Source organism: Cariama cristata, unplaced genomic scaffold (genome assembly GCF_000690535.1).
Source record: "Cariama cristata isolate BGI_N322 unplaced genomic scaffold, ASM69053v1 scaffold14624, whole genome shotgun sequence".
Lineage (NCBI taxonomy): Eukaryota > Metazoa > Chordata > Aves > Cariamiformes > Cariamidae > Cariama > Cariama cristata.
In genome coordinates this window covers 30,395-45,521 of record NW_009614792.1, presented here as the reverse complement: position 1 = coordinate 45,521, position 15,127 = coordinate 30,395, and the positions used below count along the sequence as shown (strand labels likewise).

At 39.9% G+C, this 15,127-nt stretch overlaps 1 protein-coding gene across 1 annotated transcript in view; it reads left to right on the top strand.

Moving 5' to 3' along the window:
- Window positions 1–8,761: 8,761 nt before the first annotated feature.
- Window positions 8,762–15,127, top strand: part of OSBPL1A (oxysterol binding protein-like 1A) — a 27,109-nt gene continuing 20,743 nt past the window's right edge. Inside the window, exon 1 of the mRNA XM_009699560.1 lies at window positions 8,762–8,919. The gene's annotated coding sequence lies outside the window, so the exon portion shown is untranslated. The remainder of the gene's footprint in view (window positions 8,920–15,127) is intronic.

Sequence of the window (15,127 nt, the reverse complement as noted above, 5' to 3'; positions counted from 1 at the left end):
ATTATTATAATACTGGAACACAAGTAGGGACAAAATGCACTCTGGAAATTGGCACCTTCTGCAGCTCTCAAACCTAAGTAGACTTCATGAGATTTATCAGTTTAGTTAAGTCATCTAAGTAAAATGTGAAAAACAAATACTCTTGAGAGGAAGACTTGGAATTGCTGTTAAGTCTCACTTTAGAAACAAATCAGAAGAAGCTCTGTTAATTCTTGACCAGTGCAGAATCACTTTGAAGAAAGAAGTTTCTCTGGAAAAGCTTAAACCCACGCTTTTAAGCTGAAACCGTTCTTCTAATCTGCAATCAGAAATGAAGTCTTTGCAGTTTGTTCTTGTGCTCCTAGACAGTTTCTTGGCTCAGAACTGCGACATTCTCTGTTGGTTAAAACAGTGGTGCTTCATCAGCCTCCAAATAAACAAACTTTGACATAGCCAAATGTGGAAACAGAGAGGGGAAGGGAGGCAGCAAGGTCCATGTTGAGGAGGAAGTGTCAGTGTCTTAGGAGGGAAAAGTGGGAGGCAAACAGTCTTTGTCCGTAGCATCTGAGTGGTCCAGAAACTTAATCCAGGCAGTCTTGAATTATGAATTTTTATAATAGACTTGCATGTTGGGAGAAGGGTGCGGACTGCTCTCAGCACCTCCAGCTCTTCTCTTGAGTAACCGTCCTGTTACTGTCTTGATGTCTGTCTGTGTTGACATGATCCTGCCAAAGTCTGCATTTCTTCTGTGTGGATGATAGCTTGGCTCTTGTTTCTAGCAGTGGTTCTACTGTCTCTTTCCAAGTTTTATGACCATATCTGGTCCCTTCCTTCATTAGCAGAATTTTATTATTTTAATAAATACAGGGAAATGTTATAACTTTGTATTCAGAAGAATGAAATGTAGCGTTTCCAAACCAGCCCTGCTAAACTCCTCCTCTTGAACTTTAGAAGTGAATGTTCGTAGTTGGCTAACAATGAATCCTTGTGTTCATCTGGGAAATGATTAGGCAGAGTCTTATGACTTGATTTACAAAGTCTTTGGTTTTTTCCTATAGGCTTTGAGTTGGGATGTTAAGTGAATAGATTACCAGGACTTCAAATCAGTATGTATGGTGTTTGCTTGTGTGTAGTGGGGTCTTTCAGCCTTTGTACGAAAAGGAACTTTATTGGTGGTGTTTCCTGTATATGGGTCTGAAAGAAAGCAAAATGTTATGTTAGCCTTCTGAAATTTTTTTCCTTGTTTGAATTTGATGATCTCAGTAAGATGTGGTACTCCGATGCTGTAGCTGTAGAGTCAGCTGGCCAGACTTCTGAGATGAAGACTGATGCTGTCTTGTGATACAGTAAGTAACCCTTTGCCTATCACCAGTGAGCTCAGCTTACCTCCTTGACTAACTGATCACATCTTGGATTGCTGTTAGTTGCACTACCAGTAATTCAAGTCACTGGCAAGTGGTATGTAACTATTCTGTTTTTAACTAGAGATCTGACAGATCTCTGAAGCTGGATGAATGATAAGTTTATAGCACAGAGAGAGAGAAAACCTAAGCAAAAAACAATGGCTGAAGTAAAGCATGACTCTTTTTGATCAGTCCTCTGTACCATGGGGTGAGCCAAGGCTATGATGAAGTTGACAAGAGCTAGTTTACTCCAGCAAAGGAAGAGTTATGATACAAGGCCTTAACATATGTTACGATAGCCAATGTTTGTCACAAGTTTCTTGTGGCTGATGGTGGTGGGGAGTGACATGTCAGCAGGGGGACTCTGTGTTACTCCTATGTGTAAACAGATCAGAACTGCAAAAGTTTTGTGTAAAATACTGACATGCTTTAGGGCTTTATAGTGATGTGTTCATGAAACTGTTTGCATCTGTTTGGGAACACTTTGTTTTTGTTTTAATGTGAGCTGTCACACTTGCAGTTTTATGATGTGTCATAGGACTATTCATAAAGCACTTGTTCCTTTCTCTAGTACTTTAGATACCTGAGATGTGCTTGCAAAGAAACGTACTGAAAATAAAACTGTTCCTAGGGTGGGTTTTTTTGGGGAGGGGGGGAGTTGGGTTAGGAGAAAAGCAGGATTATACATGTTCATATCATATACTAATGTGTGCTTAGTGGGAGTTAAGTCCATTGAGCGGAGGTAAAAATCAAGCCCTTTTTTAAAAAACTTATTTTCTTTCTGGAAAACTTCCTCTATTGAAGCTTAGATGTGGTTAAAACTATGAGAACTCCAAGTGAGAGCAACTGGTTTTATTTTTCACTTCAGCAGCAGCTTAAGCAACAACTTAGTCGTCCTCACGATAGCAGAAAACCTAAAAGTACTTTTTCATAGAAACATATCCTGTAGAATTCGTGCTGTAGTAGCGTGCTTCAAAGTTAGCTGACAAAGTATATAAGACTGTTCCATTTCTAAACGGATACGACTCAGAGAAGATTTTTAAAGCCTTTACATTTCTTGCATGATGGAATGAAAAGACTGGTTTTGTTCAAGACATGGAGGCAGACCTGACTCTTCTCAGAACTATGTAGTTCTCATTCTACATTAAATGTGAAAGAATAACAGATTTAGTCAGCACTAGTTTAAACTGGTCATCACAAAGAACAGGCTCGTGCAAGGAGGCGCTAGCAATAGGGACTGTATTGTACTAACAGCAAAATCGCAACTATGTGAGCTTGTCTTTTAGAATAGACACACTGTACATACCAAACTGTCTGCATTGAGGTTGTGATTTGCACTTTTAGCCTTGGTTTTTTTGGTAGGGGTTTTCATTTGTTATGAAGATCGCAGAAGGGAAGGAATCCTTGCTTTGGATTCCCAGTGCTTCTTATGAGTAGTTTTCCATAGTGTAATGTGTTACAGCACAGAGCCTTGTAAATTCTGTCTTTCAGGATAGTACGTCCTGTTGGAGTAGCTGACCCTGGAAACTAACAGTTTCGTATAAATAGATGTAGTGTGAAACAAATGGCAAGTTTAATTGGTGTTTACTTCATTATGGAAAGCAGGATTACATTTCTTAATGTCAGGAGATATCCATAGAAAACTGTCAGTTCTACTTGAGCAGCGTTTTTCTAATTCCTTGGTTATGTAGATTTATTACTAGCCCTTAGCTTCCTACTGAAAACTTGCACCTTTCGTCTGCGCTTACATGGTGAATGTCCCACAAGTGGTGCTGTTCTTAGGAGGATGGAATTTCTGTGGCAGTTGGACAAAGCCATTCATTTTGAAAACCAAAACCCCACTTCTGAGCAGTCGGAGGCACTGGTGAGGCAATGTCATAGGCTGCTTTGCTGCACTGAGCTTAGTGCAGAGTACAATTGGTACGCGGCGTACTGACACTCCAGCAGAGCCTGCCTTCAGATCCCTTGGTGGTTGCTATGTGAAAGAGGTGGTCCTTCCTTCCTACACAACTCCAAAGTCTGCATATTTTGGACGTTCTTCTTCCTAACACTGAAGTTGAGTGCTTTTGAAAGTAAAATTCAACTGAATAACACTGCAGTGTTGTGAAGTCTGTCTCTTCTCTCTCTCTGTCCAGGAGAACCTAGAGCTAAGGTATGCTGTCTTTTAATTTACTATTCTAATGTTAAAGTCAGGTACCCCTACATATTGTTGAGGTGTCTGTGTTTGTTCTATGCCTTGGTTGCTATGTGTTGGTTTTAGGATTTACTTGCAACTGCAATAGCTTGTTGCTGAGATGGTCATTTATTAGCTGGGCATACAGTGGTGTGACCCTTTGCTTCTCCACAAAAGTGCCACTGTTCTTGGGCATTAATTTAAATTAAAAGCATCCAGCACCAAACAAAGCAAGCATTTTGTGTATTGTACTGAGATGTCTTCAGGATGGACAGAGAAGCCTTGGTTACAGGCTGCAGTAATATAGTTCAAGACTTCAGGCTTTAAAAAGGAAAAGGAAAAAAAAAAAAGAAATAGTGGTTTGCACGTTACTAGTCTCCCACCTACCTCATGGAAGCTGAGGGTACAGAAAAGAGTGGGGCTGGTGTTTGTTACACACAGATAAGCTTTTTGATATTTTGGAATAGGCACATGAACTTTCCGCTAGTAATATACAGTGAAGGAGTTAAATTTTAAACCATGCTTTTGTGCCTAGCAGGATTTCTAATAGTGTGGAAAGACAATAGAAGTGTCTACAAATAGCTTGTTGCTTTCCTTTAAAAAAAATAAAATAGAGCTCTGACTGCTAAAGTAATTCTACTATTTAAGCTCACAATTCAGTGCTTACAGCCTGAAGGACTAAAATATTTATGGGAAGCTCTTAGGAGCAAATTCCTGTTCAGTTAAACTAGAAGTGAAACCGGTTACCAGAACTTGGATATCAGACCTCTTCAGCTGGAGAAATATTTCTTAAAAAAATAAATTGTTGCACTGACCTAGATACTGAAGCCTTGGTGATTCTGTGTCAGTGTATCAGGTTATAGCTGTGTCTATAACTGTAAGGTTAGTGATTGAGTGATTGTTTACTTCTGTGAGACAAAGCTAGATAGTTTCCGTCAGCAATTCTAAATCTGAAGTTTCACTGTAATAATGCTCTCTTTAGAGATGAAGACAAGACTGATCTTAACTGTCATTATCTAACACTGCAAGCATAAGCCCAACTTTATTGATAACTGTAATTGCTCTTGTGCTGAATAGCTCCTGGCAAGGGTAAGGTAGGAAGCCTGACCAGTTGACCGTTGGGAACTCAACTGGCCTCATGCCAGGCTCGCTAGAGCTCTCTGTCCCGCTGTTCTGGTGATGCTCAGTGGAAAGGTTACAGCACTGATGATGGCACTGGCATTGCGGGGACCAGCAACAGGGATCAAAAAGATGACAGCCGTTCTGTAACTGGAGGATGAGGAGCTGAAGCCAGTATGATGTGAATTGCCATCTGTCTCTTTCTCAGCTCAGGCACCACTACTAAAGGTACAGAAACCACAACTGTATCACAAGTTGTGCCTTATGCAGGCTGTCAATAAAATGTCTCTTCTGATATTTTCCTGGGTATGCTCAGACCGGATTTCCAGAGCTGTGTATACACAGATACCTCCATCATTTTGGTGTGATATTTACTACCTTATATAAGTAATTTGTGTCACTGTGTAATATAGTGTGGTATTTGGCTAATGCAACTTCACAAAATCAGATGATATGCTACTGAAAAACATTGGGTCTATTTGTGTCCAGTTTAATAGACTGAAATGTGTATGCTTTTGAAAGAGGGTGTTTTCTTCATCATTTTATGCTCTTCCTGCTTTATACATAGATCCTAGAGATTTTGTGTTACTAAGCATTTTTAAAAGTAGTACGGAGGTTCCTTCTGTAATCTTGCAGTTGGTTTTGTATTGGGACACTGAAGAAAGGCAGGACGGGGAAGAAAAATCTTTGGGAAAAGGGATAAAGCTGATGTGTCATCTCCAAAAATGGTGGTGGAGTAGCCTGGAAGATGGAATAATTCACCTCCGAACTTAATCATTGGCCAAGTCTTGTGAATGAAAAAGAGTATGGCAAAATTACGCATAACAGAAGAAGAATCTTTGGGAAAAGGGATAAAGCTGATGTGTCATCTCCAAAAATGGTGGTGGAGTAGCCTGGAAGATGGAATAATTCACCTCCGAACTTAATCATTGGCCAAGTCTTGTGAATGAAAAATAGAGTATGGCAAAATTATGCATAACAGCAATCTAATTACACTTTGGAAAAACCTATCACTCGGTCAATTATGTTGTTCAATAAACTTATACTTTGAAAATAGTGCCAGTCTGGCTGCATCTCTCTTGTTAAGCTTGGAAGAATGGAGTGTGTGGTTCTGGAGGGGGAAAAAAAAAAAAAAAAAAAAAAAAACCAACCCCCAACATCCTGCCTTTACAGTCAAATTACTACCAGAAGATTTTAGGAGATGTATCTTGTCAGTAATAAAATACAATGTGACAAAATGGTGGTATTGCTTAGAATTGATTTGTGTCTAAAAAATAAACAGTATGCTTATTTCAAACAAGTTTGTTTCTCCAGTGATACCTGTATTTTTAAGTAGGGTATGTGAAGGTTGTACTAGCTCTGTCACTGCAAGCATTGTTTTTCTACAGGTGAAATCAGTGAAATAATGGTAGTAGAACCAATTAATAGTAGTAGAACCAAATTACTTTTTTTCAGTTCTCCTGTTGACACTGTGGAACTGTTTTGGTGCTTAAGGACGTAGTATAGTTACAGATGGTATTTCCAGACCACTACCTTTAAAGAGCTGGTAGTATAAACTCTTGCCCTTCACTGAGTACTAGGCTGCAGAGGTTCATAGAGCTGCTGCTTAACTCTCTGAACGTGTGTGTCCCTCTTGCAGTACTGTTGACAAAAACTTCATATTGGACTTTCATCTCCAGCCCCCAAGTATTGAACTAAGGTTGCTTTAAATCCATTTCATTCAGATATGAATGAACATCCCAAAGGTTACGAGGAACAAACGTGGTTTCTTTTTTCCTTAGCTTCTGGCTACAGTTGTGCTCCTTATGTAACAGATGAAACCTTTTTTTTTTCTTACCTACTAGTAGTGTGTAATTGCTGTACTGATAATTATTTGGAAGCTGGGAAGCCTGGGAGTACACAGAAAAGTGAACTTTACTCTAAAGGTGGCTATTTATTTTCCAAAAAGGGAATTTATTTCTAGTACACCTTCTACACTTCTGTATAGCTCTATGTTGTGATAGGGCAGAGGAACCTTAAAGTCAAAAGACTTTTTTGGGGGAGGCATGGTCTCTTAAGTCTGTGTCTGTTGTTACTTGTTTGGTCACACTACTGTGCTTTTAGAGGATGCAAAAAAGGTTTTGTTAGATATATTTAAATTTTTTTTTCAATTTGCTGTTAAATAACATTGAAACTTAAGTTTTAGGTAAAGATTTAAATCACTCAATATATCAAACCAAACCATTACAGCATAAGGCATCTAATTCAATACTGAAAAAAATTTGAAATACTGTTCTAATAACTGGTTTTACTTTGCTGATTAAGAATGAAAAGTACCGTTTTGTTTTCAGGCCTCCACCCGCCCTGTCTCAGGAGAGTGAGATACTGATGATGTTTGTCTAAAAGGATGGTTCCTTAACTATTTGATAGCATACAAAATGTAACCCCTGCAGAAACTGCTTAATAACAGAACTTTTGCAGTGACATGTCTGACTTGTATGAAACATTGCAATTATTAGCTTCATTGGCACTGTCAGAGTGAACTTTAAGTGAAAGTGACAGTAACTAGTCCAGACTTTTTTCATTTTGTTCGGGGTAAAACTATTAGACAGTAAGTGACTTACTGGTTTGATTGCTTTCAATTAGCAACCCAATTTTATACTCTTTTAATTATCATTTAATTGGATTGCCCCTTTACACTCAGAGCCTGGCAGCCAAACCAGCTGATGCAGTATTTGGCACAGCTGAGGGGGTGAAAATTTCCTGCATAAATCTTTCTCCAGAGGATATGTTACTGTCAGCATAGAAACTCTTCTCTGGAAGTGGCAAATCTGCTTTAATATCTCCTTTCCAGCCTCTAAATTTGCACCCTGTCATTTGTGCTTGACTCTAAATCTGCTATTTGAGTGGTGGTTATAACTGAGAGGGCTGAAGCCTCCGCAGTAAAGCCTTGAATGTAAAATGTAACCAGATAGTACATATGAACAGTTCTTAAATTAGATTCAAAAAGGTAATGTTGGTATATGTGTAAGTTGCTTAGGAAAGTGTGTAAGTTGTCCCTGTAACTGTTCCAAGAGATTAATTGTCATGTCCTTGCATGTTCTTAGTGGAGGGGGAATTAGTGTTGTAAACTGACCTTTGAGAGTGAACTTGAGGACAAGGCAGGGGTTTAGGGATGCTTTTGAAAAGGGACAGGAAGAGAAAAGAAAAGAAAGAGTCAATGGTTGAGGGACTGAAGGAGAAGTAGTACCTGGCAGCCTTGCTGGGCTGGGAGAAGAGACCTTCCCTCAGCCTTCAGCTACAGCCCTCTCCCCTCCCCTGGCAGAAAGAGGAGGCGGGAAAGCACCAGCAAAAAAAAATGAGGAGGAAATAGGAAGGACATGTTGCTCTCCCTTTACTAGTCCTGGACTCAAAATGTGGAGAACATCATCCTCTCTGGAGCTGATTGCATGTGTGGGCTTAAAAGAAAAAAAAGTCCACCATCTGGTGGCTGGGATTCTTTTTTTGTCAGCTTCTGGCTCCTCTGTAAACTGTTTTGGGAGTGGGGAGGGAGGGCTGTTTATATTGACGTTAAATCAGTTAGTAGAGGAATCTCTTTTTTAACTTCCCTCTGTAATCCTCAGGGTTAAATGTTTTCAGCTCATAGTTCAGTTGCAGTTATTTGTAGCTGGCATTCACATTTGCTCTCTAATTCAATTTAGATGATGCTGCTTGGCCCAAATTAGAGCGGACTAGTACAAGGAGCTTGGTGCATGTAGAAACCGGTCACTAACTCCGTACTTAAGGTCATCCAAGTAGAGCTGTAAATATTTCCCCTGAGTTTTAAGATGTAGTTATCTGGCTTAAATTCACTTGTGGAATTGTGATTTATACTGTGAGATCTTATTTGTCTGACATCTCAACTACTGAAAATGCTGAGTAACAACCTTATTGTCCATCACCAAAATACTGTAATACTTACTGTAATAAAAAAATTAATCCATAAATTTTCAGTTCCAGCTGTTTGCTAGTTAGTTATTTGTTAGAGTCTATTTTCTGAATAGCTTCCAGCTACGCATTCTTCGGAGAGATGCAATTTTATTCATACATGTATCTACTTATAGGTGAGGAATTTGAAACTGGAGCATGAGCAGGAGAAAAACAAGATCTTGTCAGAAGCATTAGAGACGCTAGCTACAGAACACCATGAACTAGAGCAGTCTCTGGTTAAGGGATCTCCGCCTCTCAGCATCATCAGTGAAGAGCAGTTCTATGATGCAGTTTCAGGTAAGTGATGATGTCCAGAATGTGAGTGTGTAGTCAGCATGTGTGTAGTGAATGTGGGCAGAGGGGGGAACAATCTCACTTTAAGTGAAATCTCTGCCTTTCTAACATGGAACTAATTTTAGGAGAATGCTTCATGTGCTTTATGAGTAGGCCTCTAAAATTTTGCCTGAGTTCACCTGTAGAATTGTATTGTTTCACTTTAGCATGAAAAAAAGTTACAAAACCACAGGGCAGTCGTGAAAGGTCTGATTGCTTGGGTGTCTACGCCCTTTTTTTAAATAGCAAAACTTAAGGCTCCTATTTTAGGAGATGTAACTGTATCTGGTAGCCTTCTGACTTGCTTTCTCCATGGTGGTGTGGTTTTTTTTTTTCGTTTAAGATTGGTCCGTAAGCCTCTAGTTTTGAGGGATAATGAGGTTAAGGCTTGTTTTATTTCAATTTTGTACACATTAAGTGTCACAGTTGGAAGAAAAGGATGAATCAAAATCCTGCGTGCATTTCTGAAATAACTTTTTGTTCCCTGTCTGTTATTCAGTTTAGTATCTTTCACATTTTCATGTGCAGAACATGGAAATAGTGATTTTGAAAAACTCTGAACTCCATAAGATGATTACAAGATGCATTTGTATAGAGAGGCTATACATAGTGCCGCTCAGTAATACCTTTAACTGGGTGATCCTGAAGCACACAGCTGGCTCTAACTATGAAGGATCTGGAAAAACTTGAGGGTGAACATAGTCTAACTGTAGCAGATAATTAGGTTGTGATGGCATACTTCACGAGCAAGTATGGAGTTACTTTTTCTGCGAGCTGAACTGTCTGATGCTTCTGAGGGATAAGAGCGGTGTTCCCAGACTCCTCCATAGGTGTTCTGCAGTGTGCAGCTTAAGCAGAGAATAAACCCGGGCAAAGTGGAGTCTATGCTCAGGTATAGCACTAGCACAGGAGCACAGCGAATCGATGACAGACTTTGCTGCTTGGCACAGTAACAAATTTGTCAAGCTTTCAAGGAGGAGAAGAGATTGAGAACACTAGAAACAGGTTCTTCAACCAAAACCAAAAGAACAATTCTTCTGAAAGACCTCAGGCTCTTTTGCTTGTTGCGACAAAGCAGAGAATAGTTGTTTATCTGGTGCTGCTGGAATGTAGTCTCTCCAGCCAGGCTTGCTTTGAGGGAATACTCAGTTTTAAAGAGCTGTTAGTCTGTACATCTCTTAACTGACCCAGTCTCTAAATCTTCTTGAATGAAAGTGTCCAAAGCCACCTCCTCTCTAATTGGGAGAGATGGTGTGTTTGTCACTTGAAGCAGCAAACAAATCGCATGAGTGGATTTGTGTGACTGAAATTTGTTGATCACATATATATATTTATATGTACACACACATATACACATGCATATAAAAAACATCTCTGTCGATTCTCTCTTCTTTGGGAGAAGTTACTTGACATATTTCATCTTGATTGCAATTTAAATAATTTTCCAGGACAGACTCACTTTCTTGGCTGGCTCTCAGCTTCATCAGACTTGTGTTAGATTCTCTTCTCTAGGTTGTTCACATTCAGTGCTTTGCAGTGATTAGGGTTCTCTCTCTCTCTGAAGGCAGGTGTTTGGGGGAAGGGCACTCTGATTTTTTAATTTTTATTATTGGGGGGCGGGGGGGGGAAGGGGGGCACAGCACTACAGAAAGAGAAATGTCACATTTTCCTGGCTGCTGGATGTATGTTATGACTTTCACAGTAAGTACAAAAGGAAGTAGTTTTTTTGTGGGTGTGGTTTGGGGTGAGTTATTTTTGTTAATTGCTGGGATCCTGGTAATACTTTCAAACCCTCTTGCTTTTCTGCCATGTCTGTGGAGTCTCAACTAGAAGGCTTCTTGTCTCTCTATGACAAGAATACAGTGAGAGCAGAGGAGTCGGGGATATTTGACACTGGCTCAGAGTTTGGGGATGTGGGTTTTCTTTCTTGGGCTAATGAGACAGGATATGAACATAAATACTTTCATAACAGAGAGCAGTGACTAGGCCTAATTGTCAGAAGCTAAAAATTTCTATCTCAAGAAATCTAAACTGCTAGGACTTTGTCTTCAAAGCTTTTACTAAACCTGATTTGCAATCTGATAGTATTTTATTAAGCTAAATGGTACTGATTTTGGATAAATAGACATATTCATGAATTATCTTACTAAGCTATATAGGAGATTGAGCAAACACTAATGTATTTAACAGGGTGACGTGACAAGTTACAATGTCTGTCAGTGGAAAAATGCCACTACTTTGAAAGTATTTTTTCCTGTTAGGATATCATCTTTTTCTAGTTACAGTTCTCTGAATTTTTGAATCTCCACTGTAGGAGTGAGTTTAGAAGTGAGAGTATTGCATAACTAGGCTTGCACTTTGAGCTGAAGAATCGTTATCTTTGACTTGACAGGTTGAAAGAAGCAGCCACTGGTGCTTTGGTTTTCTTTTTTGAAAGAACGTTGTCTGCATATTAGACACTTCTGCCTGTTTACTCTCAACAAAAGTATCACTAGCTGTGACAACTCAAAGCAAATCAAGACTTTTCAAACAGGTTTTTGAATAAGTGTATTAGAGAGGATATGCTCACAGCAGCAGCTTCTTGTCCCCATTTACCATGCTCTGATTCACATTGTAGAGCAATCTGATTGCATGAACCAGACTCCTGAACGAAGCTGAATCAGAAGATATGGTCCAGTTGCTGTTGGACGCTCAGTTCATGGAAGGAGAGTAGAGCTAATTTGGAGAGACCACTGCCAGAAATGTATCTAGTTCAAGCGTTAAGTCCTCAGTACCGTCTTGCTTGCAGATCAGCTCCAGACTAGCCATGCTACCTCCTAATGTTGGCATGGACTAAATTGGTCACTGGTGTTGTGTAGTTCTGTTTGTAGAAATTGTGGGTGCAATCACAGAAATATCCTCTTTCTTTTCAAAAACTGAAGTGAAGAAAATGTTTGTAATGTGAAGTAGTAGTTTATTTGCTGAAATCTCTCCTCTTTTTAAGTGATATGCTATTATCAGTGCTTTCCGACTGGTGTGGTAACTCCTAAATCCTAAAAACTGCATTCCCTGCAATGGGAAAGCAGTGGACACTGAAAAAGAAAAGAACCACCTACAGGAAATGGGAGTTATTTGTATTACCAAGCACAGTATCCAGTTTTAAGAACAGCAAAGTTAAGGGTGTTATTAATCTGAACTCTGATAGCAATAGAGTGCTTCCCAGTACGCTGATCCTCTCATCATGGGAGTGGTGGAAATGTGTAATTAAACTCGATAGCACGTGGAGTGCTGGAGCTCTCGGTTTCAGGACTGAATGCTTAACATGTGTCAAACTCTTCTATGTTTAAAGCTGGGTGGGGTGGGGAGGGGCATTGGGGAAGGGAAGAAGCACTAAATAAATAGCAAAATTTAAATAGCAAGATCCAATGGCATCTCCTGGAGAGCTGGAGAGGTTAATAGCTTTAAGTATACAGACCTCAGGAAGCATATGAAAACAGTACAAATGCAGAGTCCATCCACAGTGCTGAAAAATGGCTAAGCAGGTCAAGAATTGAAGGGTGAAGATACTTGATTTTTGCCTTGTAGATAAGATTCCCTGATTATATGCAGATTGCACACCCAGTTTGGGAAGATCTTAAAACTGTTCTGATCTTTAAGAGGTTTTATCTGAGAGGTGGGGTTTTTCTGCAAACACAGCTTTTGTGTGCGGTGAGGGGGGAATATTGATGGTTTTACGTAAAAACAGTTACTTAGATACAAGAATGTTTAGATTATATTAAAGCTAACCTGTCATCTGTACCTATTATGTACCACTAATGGATGCGATGTTTATAAATAATGCTCCTAAATGGTACAAGAAGTAGTAGACTAGTTCTGTTGCTTTTGCTCACCTTCTAGTCTGTCTCCAGTTGTCAGCTCACTTAAAAATAAAAACTGTACAAAAAGCATAGAAACTTACTGCCCTTCCTTCCATATTTAGGGTAGTTTGTCAGGTGGCTCTTTTTGAATGTGTACGAAAAATTCTCCACAACCTCTGCGAGAACACTGCTGCCTGTGGACTTCTTGACTTGAATAAACTTAAAGGAAAGAATTCAGGTATCTCTGAGAGGGATGGGAAACACCTGATCAGAAATCAAATGTGACCTTGCCAGTGGTTAAACACTACCTTTCTCAGGTCTATTTATTAACCAAATACATTGGCCAAACTTTTCAATCTGGAACTGAAGACTTATCAGTTGTTGCAATAGGAGATGAACTTCCCTTGAGTTAAGTTTCTGTCACTGCTTCTGCTGTTTCCCCTTGCTCCCCAAGTCTTGCAAAATGTAGCTGGTGTTTTCACTGTTACCCTGACACTTCAGGTTTCATGAGCTGGAGAGCTTCCTAGTCAGCCTGGTCTTGTCTCAAAGATCACTTAAAAATTTTGGCTTCTGAACAGGGACTCTTATTCTTCCCCCCCCCCTTCTCAACCCACACCCCCTTAAGTTCAATAGAACACACACCCCCCTCATTTTCTCCTAGTCATCTGTTTTGACAGCTGCTCTGTAGCAACTTGTGAATATAAATCTTTTTTTGCAGTGACGGGGGAGTATGCAAATCTTAATTCAGAAAAGAGTTAGCTGCAAGTACACGGCAAAAAGCTCAGTTTGAGTTGCCTGTTGACCTGTGCTCGCGATACAATACTGGGCTTGTTCACTCTGACACCTAAGCAAACTCTCAAGGCTTGTTAAGCTCCTTGGGTCAAAGGAGGTAGCTGAGGTTTAGGGATTGGAGATTGAGATCTTTGATGGCAGGACCTGTGGTAGACATGCTTTCTCGATGACAGCCATTTCTTAGGAAAATGGGAGAGATGCCTCTGGAGAGCAATTTCTTGTAACAGTGTCTGGTTTCTTTCTTCTACTGTTCTTTACTGTACAGCATGGTATTAAGTAAGGCACGTGCCTTGGAGAAGGCTGGCTGGTCAGTGTCTACAGCTCTGGAGTGGCTTGCAGGTGCCGAGCTCAGTCCAGCATAATTCTCTCAGCACCCTGAGGCCAGCATTAGGAGAACTGATCCATGTGCAGTGTTTAAAAAATCTTTGTTATATTGAGAAGCATATCAGAGTGGTCAGCCGTTCTGGTGAAGTTTACCTGTTCTTCCTTTTCTACCTCTGGAGTCCTAGGCCTGTTGCAGAAACTCAAATTGCGGGAATTTGTGTGTTGTGACTCTTGCCTGAAAACAAGGTGGTCCTGGATGGTATGGGAGAAGAAAGGAGCCTTACAGGAGGCAGAATCTTTGCTTTATGTTACTGGGTTTGCTCATGCTTTTCTTGTCACGATGACTATTGGCACAGTTGAGCAGCTCTTTCAGTAGAGAGGTGGAATAGTTACCTTGAAGGGATTTATAGCTTGTCACATGATCAGGATGCTGAGGCCCAACTTGTGTTACACCGCTAGAGCATCTCTTCCTCTGTCAATATTTGGATATGCAGCAGTGTTTTCCTGACTACCTGGGCTTATGATCTCTGGAGAAATCTGTATTTTATGTAACAGACTTGTCCACAAGTAAAAATGCTTCTCCTTATCCTACTTGTTATATATAGTACCCACCAAACTAATGCTTTGATATGTTAGATCAGAATTTGGCACAGAACTAGACTGATAAATTTGGGGAAACTTGTGAGAAGATTCTCTGGAGTGCCAGTCCACTTTTTTAACATATCCTCAGCACCAGCTGGCAGTTCTTTTCATTCCCTAGCAACTGGCTTAATTTCAGTACTGTCTTGACAAGGATAGGGATGGATGTTTTTAGTGAAAGGGAAGATCTGCTTTATGCTTCTAGATCTCACTCTTTCTGGAGAGGATGGAGACATTGTGGCACAGCCCATCCATTCATCAGGATTTTGCCCTGTTCATGACCCTTCTATAATTCAGATGTAGTAGAAAGTCCTGTTGTCACTGTCCCCTTCACAAAAGCAACATATAACTTACGTGTTCTGCAGAAGCTACTGGCATAGTTTTTTAAGAGAAAACAAGAAAGCACCTGGCAATGGGCAGCTGTGATCAAGATATTCTTTTGGATAGATTACTACTTCAGTAGGTTTTGGTTACTAGTTTTGAATTAGAATCAATGTGTGAGAGAATGACTAATCTTGCAATGATTTCTCTGGGTATTTGCAGCCAAGAGCAGAAACGTATGCTGAAAGGAGTACATAGCA